The sequence below is a fragment of the Hemitrygon akajei genome, chromosome 5, assembly GCF_048418815.1.
Source record: "Hemitrygon akajei chromosome 5, sHemAka1.3, whole genome shotgun sequence".
NCBI classification, from domain to species: Eukaryota; Metazoa; Chordata; class Chondrichthyes; order Myliobatiformes; family Dasyatidae; genus Hemitrygon; species Hemitrygon akajei.
The window spans coordinates 16,530,542-16,552,785 of NC_133128.1; the positions used below are offsets into that span (position 1 = coordinate 16,530,542).

A 22,244-nucleotide genomic window follows, 5' to 3' on the forward strand; every position below is an offset into this window, starting at 1 on the left:
TGCAACTTATAGTAGTTTTCTTTACGTCCTGCACTGCACTTCTGCCACGAAACAATGATAGTGATAATGACGCGTTTTGATTCTCTTTCTGAATGGACGCAGAGATACACAGTTATAATTTCCTCAGTGGTAGGGGAATACTTCGGGGGAAAATGAATAAAGATAGGAGTGAGCGCCCTCAATCAAGTCTAAATAGTTAACTTTGTTGTGTGCTCTTGTGTTTGACAGAAATTGTGGGACACGATTCGAGGGATGAAGCCAGCTCCGAAGGACGAGGGAATATTATCAGTTTCTTGACGGACTGTCGATTCAGCCGCGGGACGGACGCCAGTGGCAGACTGCGACCCCAGCTAGCACGAAGCAGAGGTGCGTATGAGGAGAGGGAGAGGAGGGAGGGAGGGAGAGAGGGAGGGAGAGAGGGAGGGAGGAGGAGGGAGAGAGAGAGAGAGAGAGAGAGAGGAGAGAGAGAGAGGGAGAGAGAGAGAGAGAGAGAGAGAGAGAGAGGGGAGGAGAGGGGGGGGGGGGGAGTGGGGAGGAGGGGGGAGAGAGGGAGGGAGAGTGAGAGAGAGAGGTGGAGGGGAAGGAGAAGAGAGGAGCGAGGGAGGAGAGGAGGGAGAGAGAGAGAGAGAGAGAGGGGGAGAGGGGGAGAGAGAGGGGGGAGAGAGAGGGAGAGAGCGAGAGAGGGAGGGAGAGAAGGGAGAGAGAGAGGGAGGGGGAGAGGAGAGAGGGGGAGAGAGAGAGGGGGGGGAGAGAGAGGGAGAGAGAGAGAGGGAGGGAGAAGGGAGAGAGAGGGAGGGAGAGAGAGGGAGGGAGGAGAGGGAGAGAGAGAGAGGAAGGGGGGGGAGAGGGGGGGAGAGAGAGGGGGAGTGAGGGGGGGAGAGGGAGGGGAGAAGAAGGGAGAGAAGAAGAGGGAGGGGGGGAGGGAGGGAGAGGGGAGAGAGAGAGGGAGAGAGGGAGAGAGAGGGATGGTGTAACGAGATCTGTCAGCATCAGAGATGATATGAATAGATTTGCTTGTTTAGTGTTCCAGAGAGATCTTGGATGGCTCTCTGAAGCTGCAGAACAATCTAATATAGCTTGTCTCCCTGAGTTTGATGAGCCTGCGTGCGCTTACTTTAAACAACAGCCAGTCTATCTTAGATTAAATTAGTTTACTGTCATATACAGCAGGCTGCAATGAAATTGCTCGCTCACGTGAAGCGCACAAAATGAACAGTACACAGGACAATAATAATTTGAGCGCGAAGCGCAAAATCAGCAGAGTGATGCTGTTGGTACCAACTCTCAACCTTAAGAGGAATATAGAAGGGGTGGGTGGAATTTAGGGAAGGATATGGGAAGTAGGGGCTGGAATGGAAGGAAGAGCACCGGGTGACCGGAAGGGGTGGCCAGTATATGACAGGGTAGAAGGAGCGACCCATGTATCTTGAAAAGGTGATAAAAGTGCTACTGCCCAATCTGTTCTTGGATGGAGAATCCAGTGAAGTCCAATAAGTGAATGACCTTAAGGCCATAAAATCATTAGACATGGGAGCAGAATTGGGCCATTCAGCCCATCAAGTTTGCTCCTCCATTCCATCTTGGCTGACTTATTATCCCTCTCGGCCCCATTCACCTGCCTTCTCCCTGCAAACTTTGATGCCGTTACTAGTCAAGAATCTATCAACCTCTGCTTCAAATCTACCCAATGACTTTGCTTCCACATCCATCTGTGGTAGCCATTTGCACCAATTCGCTACCCTCTGGCTAAAGAAATTCCTCCTCATCTCCGTTCTAAAGGGAAGTCCTATTCTGAGGCTGTGCCCTCTGGTCCAATAGTTCCATTTAATATCAGAGTATGTATACAATATACAACCTGAAGTTCTCACTAGTTCGAGATCCTCCCACAATAGGAAACACTCCTTCTAGACCTTTTAATGTTCGATAGGTTTCATTGAGATCCCCCTTATTCTTCTGAACTCCAGAGAGTACAGGTCCTAAGACATGAAACGCTCCCCCATCTCTCACCCTTTTCATTCCCAGGATCATTCTCATAAATCTCCTCTGGACCCTCTCCAATGCCAGCACATCCTTTCTTAGATAAGGGGCCCAAAAATTCTCACAATGCTCCAAATGAGGTCTGACCATTCCTTACAAAGCCTCAGCATCACATCCTTGTTTTTATATTCTAATCCTCTCAAAAGGAATGCTCACATTGCATTTGCCTTCCTCACTCCTCACTAACAAGTTAACCTTTAGGGAATCCTGCACAAGGACTCCAAAATCTGTTTGCTCCCTGTTTAGAAACCAGTCCATGCCTTTATTCCTTCTACCAAAGTGCATGACCGTACACTTCCCCACACTATATTCCATCTGTCTCCTAGGCTGCAAAGTGTTGGTAGAACGGGTTGAGAAGTGGCAAATAACGTTTAATCCAGACAAATATGAAGTGATGCATTTTGAAAGCACCAATAAGTTTAGGGTGTACACTATGAACGGTGGAGTCTTTGGGAGTGTTGAGGAACAGAAGGATCTTGGAGTGCATGTCCATAGGTTTTAGAAATAGGCGCTGCAGGGTAGGTAATGTGGTCAGAATGCAGATAGGACACTGGCTTGCATTGGTTGGCGCATTGAACACAAAAGTGCCGGCTCCAGCTGGGACAAACCTCAGCTGGAGATCTACTTGGAGTTCTGGTCAGTGATGTTCAGGAAGGATGTGAAAGACCCTGGAAAGGTGAGGAGATGATACACCTGGATGAAGCAGTTCAGTTATGAGGAGCAATTAGAGGTGATTTGTTCTCCCAGGAGCAGAGGAGGTTAAGAGGGGATGTGACTGGGGTATATAAAAATTATGAGTGGTATAGTAATTTAATTCAATTAACATAGATCATGTTACTATATTACATCACTAAATAAATACAACACAGCAACAGGCTCCCCCATGCCATGAAATTAACCCCATGAGACCAATTAACCTACTAATCCATACATCTTTGGAAGGTGGGAGCACCTGGAGGAAACCCATGTGGTTACGGGAAGAAAGTGCAAACTCCTTACAAACAGCAACAGGAACTGAAACCCGATCACTGGTGCTGGAATAGTGTTATGCTAAACTTCATGCTACCAGCATAAATAGAGTGGATTGCAGGAAACTTTTCTCTGTGGTAGAGGGAGATAAAACAGGAGGGCATAAAGTTAGAGTAAGGGGAAAGATATTTAGAGAGGAACTGAGAGGGGCCTTCTTCACCCTGAAGAGTGTCTGAAATGCACTGCCTTGACAGAGTGACTGAACCTGCGTCACTGACAGAAGTGTCCAGGTAGAAGTTTGAATCACTTGGGCATAGAAAGCTGCAGACGAAGTACTGTGCGATGGGATTAGTAAGGAAGAGTGCCCACAGGTTAGTGTGACATGGTGGGCCAAATGGCCTATTCCAGTGCTGTACAGTTCTATGATCTTTTGAGCAGCTTGAAAAATTCAGAGATGTATCTTATAAAAGTGTTCAAAATATCGAATTCAGATACACTTAAGATGTCACTCAGGGAGCAAGCAAGACATTGGAAACAGTCTCGAATTTTAATTCACTTGAAGATTTAAGAATAAGTAAATACTGAAAAAAATTTGTTTTAAGTTCTTGAAAGAGCTCCATTTCAAGCCCATTGCTGTGATACAGAACCACATAAAGGAAGGAATTTGAAAAGATCCACAGTGGAAATTGAAGGGGGCGTGTAGTAGAGTTCATCATTTCACAAGGGATGCATGACAACTGGAATGGGGTTTGTTCTCATCACACGCACATCAAATCACAATCTAAGTACATAGATCAATACGCATAACAACTGCCGCTCTTCATTTTTATGTGAGGCACATCATAATGTTTCAGGGACACTCAGTAAGAGGGCTTCACTCAGCGACCACTTTATTAGACCATAAGACAAAGGAACAGAAGTCGGTGATTCAGCCCATCAAGTCCACTCCGCCATTTTATCATCAGCTGATCTATTCTCCCACTTACTCCCACTCCCCTCCCTTCTCACTATAACTTTTGATGCCCTGGCTACTCAGATACATATCAATCTCTGCCTTAAATATACCCAGTGACTTGACCTCCACTGCCATTCATGGCAACAAATTCCACAGGTTCACCACCTTCTGGCTAAAAAAATTTATTCGCATCTCTGTTCTGAATGGGCGCCCTTCAACCCTTAAGTCATGCCCTCTCGTACTAGACTCCCCCATCATGGGAAACAACTTTGCCACATCCACTCTGTCCATGCCTTTCAACATTCAAAATGTTTCTATGAGATCCCCCCCCCCCCCCCATTCTTCTAAACTCCAAGGAGTACAGTCCAAGAGTGGTCAAACGTTCCCAATTGAGTATTAGGTACACATGTACACCTGCACGTTAATGCAAATATCTAATCAGCTAATCATGTAGCAGCAACTCAGTGCATAAAAGCAAGTAGACATGGTCAAGAGGTTCAGCCATTATTCAGACGAAACAGCTGAACGGGGAAGTAATGTGATCTAAGTGATTTTGATCATGGAAAGATTGTTGGTGCTAGACCAGGTGGTATGAGTATCTCAGAAATTGCTGATCTCCAGGGATATTCACACACAACAGTCTCTAGAGTTAACAGAGAATTTTGCAATAAACAAAAAACACCCAGTGAGTGGCAGTTCTGTGAGTGGAAGCACCTGGTTAATGAGAGAGGTCAGAGGAGAATGGTCAGATTGGTTCTAGCAGACAGGAAGGCCACAGTAACACAAATAACCACACGTTACAATGTTGGTATACAGACAAGTAATTCTGAATGCACATTACATCAAACCTTCAAGTAGATGGGCTACAGCCACAGAAGACCATGATCATACACAGTGTACATTTGGAAAAGCACATAGATGGGAGACTATGGTCCAGGTATTGGTTGATGTGACCAAGCAGAATAACAGTGAAGCACAGACTAGATGGGCCAAAGGGCCAACCTCTGTGCTGTAGCACTGTATGATTCTATGAATTTATACTGGTATTGGTTTATTATTGTCACATCTACTGAGATACAATGAAAAGGTTGACTTGCAAACCGTTCATACAGATCAAATCATTACACAATGCATTGAGCTAGAATAAGGTAGAACAATAACAATGCAGAATAAAATCTAAAAGTTTCCGAAAAAGTGTAGAGCAGGTAAATAATAAATTGCAAGTTCACAACGAGGCAGATTGCGAGGCCAACAATCCATTTTATAGTACAAAAGGTCTTGAAAATTGGATTACAGCAAATTATCCTTGAACCAGGTGGAATATGCTTTCAGGGGTTTGTACCTTCTGCGTGATGGGAGATGATGAAGAGGGAATGTCCCGGGTGGGTGGGGTCATTGATTATGCTAGTTGATTTACTGAGAGATCAAGAAGTATAGACCTAGATGGATTGCATAGAGAAATTAGCAACAGAACAACAAGCTGCTTGGGTCTAAGAAATCCACTGGCACTTATTCTCCACTCAAGCCTCCTCCCAAGCATTCCACCCTCAAATCTATCAGTGTAACCCTCTATCCCACCCCCATCTCCAATGCATCCAGTCTCCCCTTAAGTGCATGTACTCTGAAAGACATTTCGTCTGAATCAGAGCTCCCAATGCAGCCTCCTCTATATTGGGGTGAGCTGTCATAAATCGGGGGACCGTTTTGTTAAACACCTCTGTTCCATCCACCACAAGCAAAACTTCTCAGTGGCCATACATTTTAATTCCAAAATTCCCATTCCCATTCTGACATGTCAGTCCAAGGCCTCCTCTTGCCCTCAGGGTGGAGGAGCAGCCTGGGTAGCATCCAACCTGATGACATGAATATCGATTTCTCCTTCCGGTAAAAATTTCACACCCTCCATCTTCCTCTGTTCCCCACTCTGAACTTTTATCTCTTCTCATCTGCCTAACACTTCTACCTGGGGCTCCTCCTCCTTCCTTTTCTCCTGTGGTCCACTCTCCTCTCTTATCAGGTTCTTTTTCATGCCTCATCTTTGTATCCTGACAACTTCCCCCTTCCTGACATGATGAGTTCCTCCAGCATTCTGTGTGTGTTGTTCTGAATTCACTGTTGGATTCTTTGATCATTTTGATGGCCTCGGGTTAGAAGTGGAAACATTCTCTCCGCACTCATTTCAGCAAAACCTTCCATAATTCTGCAGACTTCTATTTTCTCAGCTCAGATCTCCAGCCTGATTATCCCATCCTGATGTATACATCGCACATTTCTACTATCATCCTTGAGCATCTGCTCTTCACCCTCTGTATCACAGCAATTGACTTGAAATGGAGTTCTCTAGTGTGTCCATATTCTTTTTATAACATGGCAAAGAGCACTGGATGGGGTTCTTTATGTTTGATGCAGGTTCAGCATAACTTTCCAGATCCTCAGTTTTCTCCATCTACCACATGCGAGGGAAGCAGAGCACCTAGAGGGAAGTCTTCCCGAGAACACGTTCCAGAGACTCCAGGGGAGGGGAATGAAAATGGAGGCGGGGGGAATAATTTGGTAAAAATGGAGGTGAGAGGATCTGGGAATACCTGTAATAAGACCATAAGGCCACAAGATATAGGAGCAAAATTTGGCCATTTGCCCCATCGAGTCTGTTCCGCCATTTCATCAAGGCTCATCCAATTTTCCTCTCAGCCTTCTCCCCGTATCTCTTCATGCCCTGACCAATCAAGAATCCATCAACCTCGGCCTTAAATATAAAGTCTTGGCTTCTCCAGCCACCTGTGGCGATGAATTCCACAGATTCACCACTCTCTGACCAAAGAAATTCCTCCTCATCTCCATTCTAAAAGGATGCCCCCATGTTCTGAAGCCATGTCCTCTGTTCTTAGACTCCCTCACCTTTGTAAACAACCTGTCGACATCCACTCTATTGAGGCCTTTCAACATTCAATAGATTTCAATGAGGTCGCCCCTCATTCTTCTGAATTCTAATGAGTACAGGCCCAGAGTCATCAAATGCTCCTCATATGACAAGACTTACAATCCCAGGATAATTTTTGTGAACCTCCTTTGAACACTCTCCAGCACCAGCACATCCAGTGTCAGAATATCAGAAGGAGAGAGAGAGGAGCACAGAGGCTGCAGGCTACATGAAATAAAAGAAGTCAGTGCCCATACAATTGGGTTGTAGATTAGCCGTTCTGGGTGCATAAGGTATTTTCCGTCTGGTTTGTGTTTGGCCTCTGCCTGGAACAGTACCACAGCGGTAAACGTAATGCTATTATGGCACCAATGACCATTGATTGTTGCAGTTGCCTGTAAGGAGTTTGTACGTTCTTCCCATGACTGCTTGGGTTTACTCCAGGGGCCCCAGTTTCCTCCCACGTTCCAAAGACATACAGGTTAGGGTTAGTGAGCTGTGGGCACACTATGTTGGCAGCAGAAGCGTGATAACAATTGTAAGCAGCCCAGCACAATCATCGCTGATTTGATTTGACACCAATGACGTACAGTATTTTATGCAACAAATAAAGCTGATTACTCATTTCTTATCTCTCTGAATCATCAATGTAAGTTGTAAACTGGTACTATTACCAGTCCCTCTGGAACACCATTACACAGGTTTCTCCACTATGAATAGTTACCCCTTACTTCCAATCTCTGATTTCTATCCTGATGTCAACAGGTAATCCATTTTACAACTTGTGTGTCTCCAGATTCAAAATCATCTAACATTAATACGTAGGCACTTTACTGAAGGCCTTTGGAAAGTCTACATAAATTACATCTACCACATTACCAGCATCTACACTTTGTTTGCTCATTGGAAAATTCAATCCATTTGGTCAAGTAAAAATTTCCCTTAAAGTATTTAAGCTGACTGATCATTATTACACCTTACCTTTGTAGAAATTGCACAGAATTTTTTTTTTAAAAATCATACCATTGCATAGAAGTCCAACACTATCATGAAATGGGATTAAATGATCCAGAAATAGACAAATCCAAAAATCCTGGAAATACTGTGCAGGTCAAGCACTAGCGGAGGTGAATACGAGATGGGATGGACTTGCATGGCAAGAAGTGACCAGCAGAAATGGTTTAAATCAGAAGTGGTAGCTATAAATAAATTTAAATACTTTGCCTCTTGCCAGCATATAGCGTTCTGTGCGATTGGCTTTTCTCAGAACAGATAACTGAGAAATTATCCAGCAAGAAATGGCTGTAAGGAGATGAATGATGTTAAAACTCCAATGGGGAAAATAGTTGAAAGAAAGTTCAATAATAGTCAGAGATGACACCACTCTCAGCAAAGAAGGCAATTAAAGGGTATGTTTGTGCAAACAGCATTACTCAGTGTAAATTTTTCTCTTTCTGATTTATTGCAGCCAATGGGAAGAGAGCTGACAATAAAGGTGACACGGTAAGACATTAAGCAGCCATTTTGGATGAATGTGTGCAGACTGCTGACCAGAGCCCTGTCGCACTGAAGCTTGCGCCTGGCTTATCCACTCAGGCGTTAATTACCGCTCCACTGCATCTGACAATTTTGAGAATCCACTTCACAATACTTATTTTTTATTTGGAGAAACAGTGCACAACAGGATCTTCCAGCCCAATGAGTCACATCGCCCAGCAACACACCTATCTATCCCGAGCCTAATCACAGGATAATTCACAGTGACTAACTAACCTCCCAACCAATACATCTTTGGACTGTGGGAGGAAACCAGAACACTCAGAGGAAACCCATGCGGTCATGGGGGGATGTACAAACTCCTCACGGACAGTGCTAGAACTGAACTCTAAACCCCAGTGCCCCAAGTTGTAATAATATCACACTAACTGCTACGTTGCCATGACACCTGTCCTCTTTACCTTTCAGCTTCACATTTAATTGTCACCACACTATTCAAGAAACCATTTATGATATTGCACTTCTATCAAATGTTATTTTCCATTGCATTACAACATATTCACTATAAAATATTAAATTGAAGTAAAATCTACAAGCCAGGTCACAGAGTATCTGCTCTGTAGGTTAATATCATATAGCGTACAGAAACAATTCAGTGTTCAGTACTGTGCAAAAGACTTAGGCACACATATAAATAGGGAGAGTGTCTAAGAATTTTGCACAATGCTGTATGTGTCAACGTGGGGTGGAGAGCGAGTTTGTAAATCCAGCGGGAGCAAAGTTTGCTGGGAATGACAAGGGGGTGGTGCGCCGTGGGAGGGGTGTGGGACAAGTGGCAGAGAAGGAACGCCACGGGTGGGGGGTGGCACAAATGCAAGTGCATCCAGCCCTAAGACATGAGGCAAGAGCATTTGATTCCAAACAACTGGTTTACTGACCATTATGAAATGTCTCTCTGTTGCTTCCCGCTCCCTGCCCTCTCCTTTCCCCTTTTCCCAAACTTCATTCTCCTCTCCCTGCTTCATTCTGACTCTGAGTCCACAATAGAGACCCGTATCAGAATCGGGTTTATCATCACTCACATATGTCATGAAACTCGTTCTTTTTTTCTGCAGCAGCAGTATAGTGCAATGCATAAAATTACTACAGTCAAAGTCAAAGTTTATTATCAGAGTACATACATGTCGACACATACAACCCCAAAATTCTTTCTTCTGCAGACATACTTAGCAAATCTATAGAACAGTAACTGTAAACAGGACCCATGGACAACAAACTGCAAATGCAAATATAAATAAATAGCAATAAATAACACACATAAAGGACAAGATAAAAGAGTCTTTAAATGAATGCAGTTATCCCCTTTTATTCAAGAGCCTGATGGCAGTAGTGAAAAACAGCATGGCCTGGGTGGTGAGGTTCTTTAATGATGGATGCTGCTTTTCCATGGCAACATTTCATATAGATGTACTCAATGATTGGGAGGGTTTTACTAGTGATGTACTTGGCCAAATCCACTACTTCATGTAGGATTTCCTGTTCAAAGGCATTGCTGTTCCCATACCAGGCCGTAATGCAGCCAGTCAGCACACTTTCCACCACACATCTGTAAATGTTTACCAGGATTTCTGATGACATACCGAACCTCCACAGACTCCTGAGGAAGTAGAGGCACTGTTGTGCTTTCTTCACATTTATATTTATATGATGGGTCCAGGACAGGTCCTCTGAGATAGTGATACCAAGAAACTTAAAGTTAATGAGCCTCTCCACCTCTGATCCTCCAATGATTACTGGCTCATGGGCCTCTGGTTTCCCTCTCCTGAAGTCTACAATCAGTCCCTTGGTCTTATTGACATACAGTGAGAGGTTGTTGTTATTACATCAGTGGGCCAAATTTTCAATCTCCTTCCCACAGTACTATGCAAATGTCTTAGGCACCCTAGTGGAGATTCACAAGGATGTTGCCTAGATTGGGGAACATGCCTTATGAGAATAGGTTGAGTGAACTCGGCCTTTTCTCCTTGGAGCGAAGGAGGATGAGAGGTGACCTGATAGAGGTGTACAAGATGATGAGAGGTACTGATCATGTGGATAGTCAGAGGCTTTTTCCCAGGGCTGAAATGGTTGCCACAAGAGGACACAGTTTTAAGGTGCTGGGAAGTAGGTACAGAGGAGATGTCAGGGGTAAGTTTTTTACTCAGAGAATGGTGAGTACGTGGAATGGGCTGCCAGTAACGGTGGTGGAGGTGGATACGACAGGGTCCTTTAAGAGACTTTTGGATAGGTACATGGAGCTTAGAAAAACAGAGGGCTATGGGTAAGCCTAGTAATTTCTAAGGTAGGGACATGTTCGGTAAAACTTTGTGGGCCAAAGGGCCTGTATTGTGCTGTAGGTTTTCTATGTTTCTATATATATGTGTCAAAGACTTTTGCACAAAACTGTACTCCTGGGATTCCTAGTTTCTGGTGGTTTATCCTTTCTGTGTCTTAGAAGTGCTTTAAGAATAAATGTGATTAATCCTTGAAGGACAATGGACCGGAGTGTAACGTTCAGTGATGGCAATGGTGCTGGCACCTTCTTATGAATGCTGAGACAAGTATAATCCTTAATACACGTGGTCAAGTTCACAACAGAAGGTTGTATCTGCACCTTGTGTGTTGGGGCTCATTCAGATTCATTTATCAATTAGATTAAAATGCAATGGAAAATAATATGGGATGTACACATAAGGTCACAGAGTGTGCTCATAATGATGACTATCAAACATAAGACTTAGGAGCTATTAGGAGCTCCTATGATCTTAGACGCTTTCATTACTGGAAAAATCCTTCCCATATCCACTCTATCTAGGCCATTCAACATTCAATAGGTTTCAATGAGATCCCACCCCCACCTCACCTCTTATTCTTCTAAACTCCACCACTAATAGGTGCAGTACCATGAAATGCTCCACATACATCAACACTTTCGTTCCCCGGGTAATTTTTGTGAACCTTCCCTGGACCCTCTCCAGAGCCAGCAGATGCTTTCTTAGATAAGGGGCCCTAAACTGTTCATCACATTAACAGATTCCATGGAACTAATTATAGTAGCTAATTAAGACATTCATAACTGAAATGAGAAATTGTAACTTGTCCCTCATTCACTCCAGGGGGTACAGGGTCAGAGCCGTTAATCACTCCTCGTACATTAACCCTTTCATTCCCGGGATAATTCTCATGTGCCTCCTCTGGACTCTCTCAAATGCCAGCACATCCTTTCCTAGATAAGTGGCAGAAAGCTGCTCACAATACTCCAAGTGAGGCCTTACTAGTGCTTTGTAAAGTCTCACTGTTAAATCCTTGCTTTCATTTTCTAGTGCTCTTGAAAGGAATGCTAACATCGCATTTGCCTTCCTCACCACAGACTCAACCTGTAAATTAACCTTTAAGGAATCCTGCACAAGGACTCCCAAGTTCCTTTGCACCTCATTTTTTTGGGGGGTTTTCTCTCCATTTTGAAAATAATCAACCCTTTCATTTCTTCTACCAAAGTGCATGACCGTACGCTTCCTGACACTGTATTCCATCTGACACTTCTTTGCCCATTCTCCTAATCTGTCTAAGTCCTTCTGTAATGGTCTGACCAACACTTTCCAGCAATAAAACCAAAGAATATTGTGGAGTCGCCAGATAGAGTGGAGCAACAAATGACAACTGAGTGGATAAACCATGTGGTCAAAATTAAAATCACTAACTAAATTATGGTTAAGGGTACCATAGATTCAGAGTTTCCAATTCTGGTCAGTTGTGTGTATTTAACTGGTAAAAGCCAGAATGTATTTGCTGCATTCCTTAATGGACTTCCTCATTCATTGGCCCGGTATGGGAAAATGAGACCACCACCACCACCCAAGCTGTGTTTACTGCAGGTTTAGCTAGTTTCCACAGGAGTTTGTGCTACCACTTGCAATCATCCATTCTTTTTTCAGATTAATTTACTTATCATGCATACGGTACCTCAAACATACTGTAAAACATAAAATATTACAGCTCAATACAGGCCTTTTGGCCCACGATGTTGTGCCAACATGTTAACTTCTTCTAACCCTTCCTTCCAATGCAACTCTCCATTCTGCTTTTGTCCATGAGACAAGTGTTCCATGCACCCACCATTGTCTGTGTAAATAATTTATCTCTGACGTCAATCCTATATTTTCCTCCAATCACCTTAAAACTTTGTCCCGTTAATAGCTACTTCTGAACCATCTATCCTCTCGATCTATGCCTCTCATCCTCTTTCATTCCAAATCAAAAACTCCAGCTCACTCAACTCACCTTCATAAGACATGCCCTCTAGTCCAGAATGTACATCAAAAGAGTGAAATGCATCATTTGCATTAACAACTAACGCAACGTAAAGATGTGCTGGGGGCAGTCCACTAGTGTCGCCCCACATTCCAATGCCAACAAGCATGTCCACAATGTCCAATGGGCTACAGAGCAACTCAAGTACAACAGCTAGTCCCTTTCCACCCATTCACAAACTCAGGCAGGTTCCCACCTGAGGAGGCCTCATTCTTCTCCAACAAGCTCGCTACAACTGTCCTAAATTCCTTGCTGTCCTCTTCTCTAGTTTTGCCCTTCTATTTCACAAATTAATCACCCTCACCTTTTTAAAATTACGTATTCAATTCTAAGCCCTCTGTATATCTAGAAGCAGGCTTTTCAGCCGTCTGGTCTGTGAACCGTTACTCTGCCTGGTGCCATCAACCCACACCTGGACCATAGCCCTCCATACCCCTCACATCCATGTACCTATCCAAATTTCTCTTAAATGTTGAAATCAAACCTGCATCTACCATTTTTGCTGGCAGCTCGTTCCACACTCTCACCGCCCTCTGAGTGAAAAAGCTCCCCCTCAGGTTCCCCTTAAATATTTCACCTTTCCCTTTTGACCTATGACCTCTAGTTCTAGTCTCACCTTGCTTCATTGATAAAACCCTATTGATACCCCTCATAATTTTGTATACCTCTATCAAATCTTCCCTTCCAATCTTATGAGGTTTGTTTGGCTTGCTTGTTCCACAGGGAGTTGTAGAAGAATTTCTAGAAGGTACTTCTCCTGCTATCAGTAAAAAAGAAACGAAAGATGAATTACTCGCTCCAAGTCCTTTGAAAGAAAAGGAATCTAAGAAAACGAAGAAGCAACCTTCGAGAAAGACCAACAGGAGAGGTTTGTGAAACCAGCAGGCCTTCAGAGCAACCTTCTCATATTGATAACCTCTTACTGAGATAAGGTTTTGTAGTCTCCATACTACATCACAGTAAAGCGGCATCGTTTCCTAAAGCTGGGTGTGCAGATGATCAAACAGCACAACCTAGATGTCTTCAATATGCATACCCTTCAAACAGATGTCAGTAAACAGTTCTGCCTCAATCTCCTGCCTTCTCCCCGTGCCCCTTCATGCTCTCACTAATCGATAAATTGATAAAGGCAGGGTGGTATATGGACTTTCTCAAGGCTTTTGACAACATCCTAAACAGAAGGTTAGAGCATATAGGATCCAGGGTTTGTTGACGAACTGGATCCAGAATTGGTTTGGTGGTAGGAGGAGGTGGATGGTTCTGACTGGAAGCGTGTAACCAGAGGTAACTGCTGAGATCATACATATTTGTTATGTATATAAAACATAAAACAGTATAGCACAGGAACAGGCCTTTCAGCCCACAATGTTGTGTCAAACCAAATAAATTAAATATCAAATGGCCAAGTAACCTTTGCTTACACAATGTCCATATCCTTCCTTTTTTCTCACATTCATGTGCTAATCAAAACATCTCTTGCAAGTCCCTAACATTTCTGACTCTACCACTACCCCAGGTGCCACATTCCAGGTACCCACCCACTCTCTGTGTAAAAATCCTGTCCCTTTCATCTCCTTTGAAATCAGGTTGAATATCACTGCATATGTCTTGAAATTTATTGTCTTTTCATAGAAAAAAGTTGTGAGTTACAGGAAATATATATTTATATATTTAATGGGTAAATTAAATAAGTAGTGCAAAATAGAAATAAAAATTAATGAGGTCATGCTCATAGGTTCAATGTCCATTCAGAAATTCGATGGCAGAGGGGAAGAAGCTGTTCCTGAACTACTGAGTGTGTGCCTTCAGGCTCCTGTACCTCCTCCCTGATGGTAGCAATGAGAACAAGGCATAACCTGGATGATGGGGGTCCTTAATGGTGGACACCACTTTTTTGAGGCATCGCTCCTTGAAGATGTCCTGGATACTACAGAGGCTAGTGCCCATGATGGAGCTGACTAAGCTTACAACTCTCAGCTTGTTTCGATTCTGAGCAGTAGCCCCACTGCGCCCTCCCCCTATACCAGACGGTGATGCAGCCAGTCAGAATGCTCTCCACAGTACATCTGTAATAATTTCTGAGTATCTTCAGTGACATACCAAATCTCAAACTCCTAATGAAATATGGCCGCTGTGTTGCCTTCTTTGTAGAAGCATCTATATTTTGGGTCCAGGTTAGATCCTCAGAGATATTGACACCCATGAACTTGAAATTGCTCACTGGGACCGGACGAGGTGTACCCCAGGCTACCATGGGAGGCGAGGGAGGAGATTGCTGAGCCTCTAGCGATGATCTTTGCACCATCAATGGGGATGGGAGAGGTTCCAGAGGATTGGAGGGTTGTGGATGTTGTTCCATTATTCAAGAAAGGGAGTAGAGATAGCTCAGGAAATTATAGACCAGTGAGTCTTATCTCAGTGGTTGGTAAGTTAATGGAGAAAATCCTGAGAGGCAAGATTTATGAACATTTAGAGAGGCATAATATGATTAGGAATAGTCAGTGTGGCTTTGTCAATGGTAGGTCGTGCCTTACGAGCCTGATTGAATTTTTTGGGGATGTAACTAAAGACATTGATGAAGGTAGAGCAGTAGATGTAGTGTATATGGATTCAGCAAAGCATTTGACAAGATACCCCATGCAAGGCTTATCGAGAAAGTAAGGCAGCATGGGATGCAAGGGGACATTGCTTTGTGGATTCAGAACTAACTTGCCCACAGAGGGCAAAGAGTGGTTGTAGACAGGTCATGTTCTGCATGGAGGTCGGTGACCAGTGGTGTGCCTCGGGGATCTGTTCTGAGACCCCAAATCTTTGGTGATTTTTATAAATGACCTGATGACAAAGTGCAGGGATGGGGTTAGCAAATTTGCTGATGACACAAAGGTTGAGGATGTTGTGGATAGTGTGGAGGGCTGTCAGAGGTTACAGCAGGACATTGATAGGATGCAAAACTAGGCTGAGAAGTGGCAGATGGAGTTCAACCCAGATAAGTGTGAGGTGGTTCATTTTGGTAGGTCAAATGTGATGGCAGAATATAGTATTAATGGTAAAACTCTTGGCAGTGTGGAGGATCAGAGGGATCTTGGGGTCCGAGTCCAAAGGACACTCAAAGCTGCTATGCAGGTTGACTCTGTGGTTAAGAAGGCATAGGGTGCATTGACCTTCATCAATCGTGGGATTGAGTTTAAGAGCCCAGAGGTAATCTTGCAGCTATGTAGAACCCTGTCAGACCCCATTTGGAGTACTGTGCTCAATTCTGGTCGCCTCACTACAGGAAGGATGTGAGAACCATAGAAAGGGTGCAGAGGAGATTTACAAGGATGTTGCCTGGATTGGGGAGCATGCCTTATGAGAATAGGTTGAGTGAACTCAGCCTTTTCTCCTTGGAGCTACGGAGGATGAGAAGTGACATGCTAGAGGTGTACAAGATGATGAGAGGCATTGATTGTGTGGATAATCAGAGGCTTTTTCCCAGGGCTGAAATGGCTAGCATGAGAGGGCATAGTTTTAAGGTGCTTGGAAGTAGGTACAGAGGAGATATCAGGGGTAAGTTTTTTATTTACTCAGAGAGTGATGAGTGTGTGGAATGGGCTGCCGGTGACGGTGGTGGAGGCGGATACGATAGGGTCTTTTAAGACACTCCTGGATAGGCACCTGGAACTTAGAAAAATAGAAGGCTATGGGAAACCCTAGATAATTTCTAAGGTAAGGACATGTTCGGCACAGCTTTGTGGGCTGAAGGGCCTGTATTGTGCTGTAGGTTTTTAATGTTTCTATGTTTCCACTTCTGATCCCCTATCTGGACGGGTGTGTGTTCCCTCCTACTGACAAGGTTGTTGAGCAGACTTCCCAGTACTGATCCCTGCAGAGCACTACTTAACACAGACCTCCAGCTAGAATAAGTCCCATCAACCACTACCTTCCATCTTCGCTGGACACTCATTTGTTTCCTTGCTCTCACTTCTCACAGCTTGGCTTGGTAATGACATTTTGCTGAATCTTAAAATCTTCGGTTCCCTCTTAGGATATCCTAATCTTTGGAAATTTGTATCCTTTAGGATGACCTTTATTGCTACTAGCCGGTCTATCACCTTAACATCTCCCCATTCGGCATTTCAGAGGCATTTTTCAGCTAAAGTTATTCATTAGGGTGTCAAGGTAAAGGAGATGTGATGTGCTACAAGGATCAAAAATTAAGAATCAACTTTAATCCCCATATACATTCACACATTTTTTTGGAATTTGCTGTTTTGTTCTGGGCAGGGCACAAAAAAAACATTTAACAATTATAAAGATTATATTTAAAATGTTAGAAGCACAGTTATGGAGTAAGATGAGCATAAATACCAGTATGTATTTAAAATGTAAACAGCATTATAAAAAGTGGTTTAAAGTGTTTAACAGTGCAGTAATACATAGTAACTGAGGTAATAGATGTGGGGGGGAGCTGACTAGAATCGTTGATCAGTTTAACTGCCTAGGAGAAGAAACTTTTAATATTAAGTGAAGTTTTTATTTTGTTTTAATAGCAATATAGTGTTTTCAAGAAGGGAGCTTTTGGTAACGGCACTTTGTTGGTTACGATATATGGATAATCGACTTTCTCAGAGTATTGACATATGCTGGAGTACTGGAACACCAAATAGCAATGGGCTGGCATGGTAGTGTAGTGGCTAGCATAACACTATTACAGCGCTTAGCGAACCGGGTTCAATTCTGCTGCTGTCTGTAAGGAGCTTGTACATTCTCCCCTGTGGCCACGTGGGTTTCCTCCGGATGCTCTGGTTTCCTCCAACATTCCGAAGATGAACAGGTTTGAGAGTTAATTGGTCACACGGGTGTAACGGGGTGACATGAACTCACCAGCTCTGCTACCATACTGCATCTCTAAAAGCAATTTAAAAAAAATAACTGACTACGGTATTTGTCCATCATATCTGGTGATGGTAGGAAATGTGTGCTGGGAGTTTTTAAAGTGGAAAAGCCATTGCACTGAGGCAATTCCACTCTCCAGGCCTCAGAAGTCTGGGTCTAGTGGTACAAGCAGTCAGCGCAACTGGAGTCATTCTTGGTTGTGTTGGATGACCTCGACTGCTTCTGTGCCTCATTACACCACTGGAGCATTGCAGTACTGCCTTCATGCATGTTGGATCTCACTGTAGATCTCATCTGCCCACTCCGCTGGAGCTGACTTAGCATGCTAGGACAGGCATGTCTCTATCCCAGCGGGATGCGAGGCCCGCCGCACCTGGTCTAGCCTGCCTGTTGAAGCATTATACCCCGGTGTGGCTGCTGTTGTGTTCAAACAGTTACTTGGAGCCACAGATGAGAGCTGAGTATCCTGTGGGGCCCAAAGGTGAGAATGGACACAAGTCCCTTCACCAGAGATGCTGCTCCTCCCTGGACACCTCGTACACCCTGTTGCCCATAGTGAACAGAGAGAAATACTGAAGAATTGTCCCTCAATTAATTTAGCATCTGATAAAACAGGTAGAACCCGGTGTGTAATTGGAGCAATGATTCTTGTCCCATGCTAATTCCTGTTGAAAGACCATTTCCATCCAGTTGTAGACATTCATAACAATCTGTTACTTTTAAATATTTTGACATTGTAATTCCTTTTAATGTTTATAGTTTGCTTCTAAGGTGCTCTTCCGGGCTAGGCAATTTCATATAACCTTGTCACAAAACAGTTGAAGTTATCTTACAGACTACTTAGGATCAAAGTCAGACTCAGCTTAATCACCACTGACTTACATGACATGAAATTTGTTGTCTTACAGCAGCAGTACAGTACAAAGTCATAATAAACTACAAAATAATTAATGGAAATAAAAGGAATAAGGAAGTGTGGTTCATGGGATAATGGACAGTTCAGAAACTTGATGGTGGAGGGGAAGGAGCTGTTTCTGAATCATTGAATTTGAATCTTCAAACTCCTGTAAAATTACTTTAAAAACTGCAACCATTGTAGCCTTCTGAATAAAATATTTAAAACCATATTAGCAGCACCACATACAAAATGCCCGAGGAACTCAGCAGGTCAGGCAGCATATGTGGAGAGGAATAAACAGTTGATGTTTTGTGCCAAGACTCTTCTTCAGGACTGACATGGAAGGGGGAAGATGCCAGAACAAAAACGTGGGGGGGTGGGGGGGTGGAGAGGATATAAAATCATATTGATGTGAAGACAGAATGTAATTCTTAAAACTAATGTCCCCGTAAGCTCAAATGTAATATTGGAGAGGAAAAAACATTATGCTATTTTTAAAGCAAGGGGCAAAAATGTAAAATACTTAAGTTACTCAGCATTTGTGAAGAATAACTAGGGTTAACATTTCAGGCCTGAAACATTCACTCTGTTTTCCTCTCTGAATCTTTTCCAACAAGTACTGCAAGATACATTTCAGATAGAAGGCAGTGCCAATTCACATCCAGTTTTGCTGCAAAAAAATATAATAGGACCTGTGAAACAAATACAGAAACCACTACCTCACTCACCTCAACTCTGAACTGATTCCACAACTTATGTTCTCATTCAGTAACTTCATAGTTAAACTTTGTAAATAGATTTGTGGCTTTAAAGGTCCCTTCTTCACTTTAATTTAATTGATATACAGCACAGTAACAGGCCCGAGCATCCCAGTGAGCCTGCACCAACCAATAACACCCATGTGAAAAACCTGTAGGTTTTTGAAATGTGGGACGAAACCGAAGCACCGGAGGAAACTCACTCACTCACGGGAAGAATGTACAAACTCCTTACAGACAGCGGTAGGGAATCCCAGTCACTAGTGCTGTAAACTGATGCGCCAACCGCTACACTACTGTACCACTCCCAAATTTGTATATTTGAACATAAACAATAATCAGTTTCTGATTTTGTTGAACATTTTTATGGAGTGTTTTGCTTCTGTTCAAATAAAACCCTTCTCATAATTCCACATTTGTCCAATTTCCTTTACCCAAACAAAGCTCCTGGGATAGACCTCATTTATTTATTGAGATCTGTGTCTCGGTGGCAAAGTCAGCATTTTTGCCCATTCCTAAGATCCCTTGAGAAAATGGTGGTGAGCTATCTTGAGCTTCTGGAGTTCTACTGGTCAAACTACTCCCACAATACTGTTGGAAGCTCCAGGATTTAGACCCTGTGACAATAAAGGAATGGCCATTTAAATTCTGTTTGAATGGTACCTCTCACTCTACATCAGCAAAAACCAACAAGATGATTGACTACAGGAGGGAGAAACCATGAGCCAGTCCTCTTTAGGGGATTAGAGGTGGAGACAACAGCAACTTTAAATTCCTTGGTGTTACTGTCCTGTAAGTGCCACCAAAAAGGCAACACAACAGCTCCTCTACTTTCTTAGAAGCTTGTGCAGATTTGGCATGCCATCTAAAACTTTGACTTCCTTCTCTAGATGCCCAGAGAATATTGTAACTGGTTCCATTGCAACCTGGAATGGAAACGCTCATGTCCAAGAATGTAAAAGACTTTAAAAAGTGGTGGGCAGAGCCCAGTCCATCACAGGAGAAGCCCTTCACTGCATTGAGCACGTTTACAAGGAATGTGGGCACAAGAAAACAGCATCCGTCATTAACAATCCCAGCATCCAGGACAGGCTCTCTTCTTGCTGCTGCCATTGGGAAGGAGGTACAACAGCCTTAGGTCATAAACCACTAGGTTCAGGAACAGTTAGTACCCTTCAATCGTCAGGCTCCTGAACAAGCATAGATACCTTAGCTCACTCACCTCAACTCTGAACTGATTCCACAACTTATGGACTCACATTCCAAGACTCTACAACTCATGGTTTCTCGATTACCCGGTATTTCTCTTTATTTGCAGTTTGTCTTCTTTTGCACATTGGCTGTTCGTCAGTCTTTTTGTATAGTTTTTCATTGATCCTATTGTATTTCTCTGTTCTACTGTGAATGACTGCAAGAAAATTAATCTCAGGGCTACATGTGGTGATATATACATACTGAGATAATGAATTTGTTTTGAACTTTGAAATCTGAAATCCAGCTGACGTGAAACTTGCACAGGAACCTGAAGGAAGTGGGTTTCTGGGTCCCTGTGAAACTTATTCCTCAAGATTGTAACTGTACTGTCCAAGATATATTTCTCAAATTTTATATTAAATTTTTAAAACAAACAGGGAATACTATGAATAATTTGTATCAGCTTTAAAGTTCAAAGTAAATGTTATTGTCAAGTACATATATGTCACCATATACAACCTTGAGATTAATTTTCCTGTGGGCATATTCAATAAATCTATAGAATAACCATAGCAGAATCGATGCAAGGCTGCCCAACTAGGGCATTCAACCAGAGTGCAGAAGACAAAAGACAACAAATTGTGCAAGTGCAAAAAGAAGCATTAATAATAATAATAAAGCAATAAATATCAAGAACATGAGATGAAGAGTCCCCGAAAGTGAGTCCATATGTTGTGGGAAGAGTTCAGTGATGGGGCAAGTGAAGTTATCCCCTCTGGTTCAGGAGCCTGATGGTTGAGGGGTAATAACTATTCCTGAACCTGGTGGTGTGACTCCTGAGGTTCCTGTACACTCTTCCTGATGGCAGCTAATAAAAAGCGAATGTTCATTTCAGTAAGACGAGAACATGCCCTGGGTCTCTGCTGCTTTCCTGCGACAGTGCTTCACGTAGATGTTCTCAATGGTTAGGAGAGCTTTACCCGTGGTGGACTGATGCCGTATTCACTACTTTTTATAAAATAATGGGATTAAAATATTTAAAACCCAGAATACAAATTACTCAAAAATCATTCTCTTTACTTTGCAGCTTGTTTCTGGAAGTATTGCAACTGAGTTTCACTGCACTTGGAATGGACCTGGACAGCAACCTAGCAACTAAAATATCTGACGGAAAGTTTCACTATTTAAGCTTTCAATATCTTCAACTAAGAGCACTGAAAGTCTAATAAGATTTCTTCTTGTCTTGTGTAAAAATGTTACTCCAATAATATAGTTAAATGTGTACTTATAGTATCTTATTGAAATAAATGTTTACTTTTTATTAGCTAATTTGCTTTATCCAACACTTTGCACCGTACATTAATTTATATTAACATTAGAATTTCATGGTGCTTTCCTTGGTAACAAATCCTGACATTTACTATTCAAACTGAAAGGATTCCTTTGTGAAGACTTCCGACGACACTTAAGTTGACTTAGGCAATGAAATCTCAGCTTCTCCATTGAAACCAAGCTGGAGAGTGATCATGAAGACAATTCTCCCCAACACCAAGATATAATCTTCCAAGAACCATAAAACTGTCCATGTAAAACAAAATGGCCCAGAGATGTCTAAGGGATATATCACTACTTTATCCTTTCATTGCTATAGAAACCAATTAATGATAGGTAAAGAACAGTTGCAACAGTCTTTACTGTTGTGTTAGTTCAATTTGTTTCTCTTATTTTATTCCCCTCATTATTTTTCACTTGCACAACACCATACTGACTTAAGAAACAGGCAGGTAAGGA

At 42.8% G+C, this 22,244-nt stretch overlaps 1 long non-coding RNA gene across 1 annotated transcript; it reads left to right on the top strand.

Moving 5' to 3' along the window:
* The first annotated feature begins 318 nt into the window (after positions 1 to 318).
* Positions 319 to 21,770, top strand: LOC140727271 (uncharacterized). The gene is made up of 4 exons (XR_012098811.1): positions 319 to 366; positions 8,350 to 8,384; positions 13,452 to 13,596; positions 21,541 to 21,770. It is a non-coding gene; the product is annotated as an uncharacterized lncRNA (long non-coding RNA).
* The last annotated feature ends 474 nt before the right edge of the window (positions 21,771 to 22,244 follow it).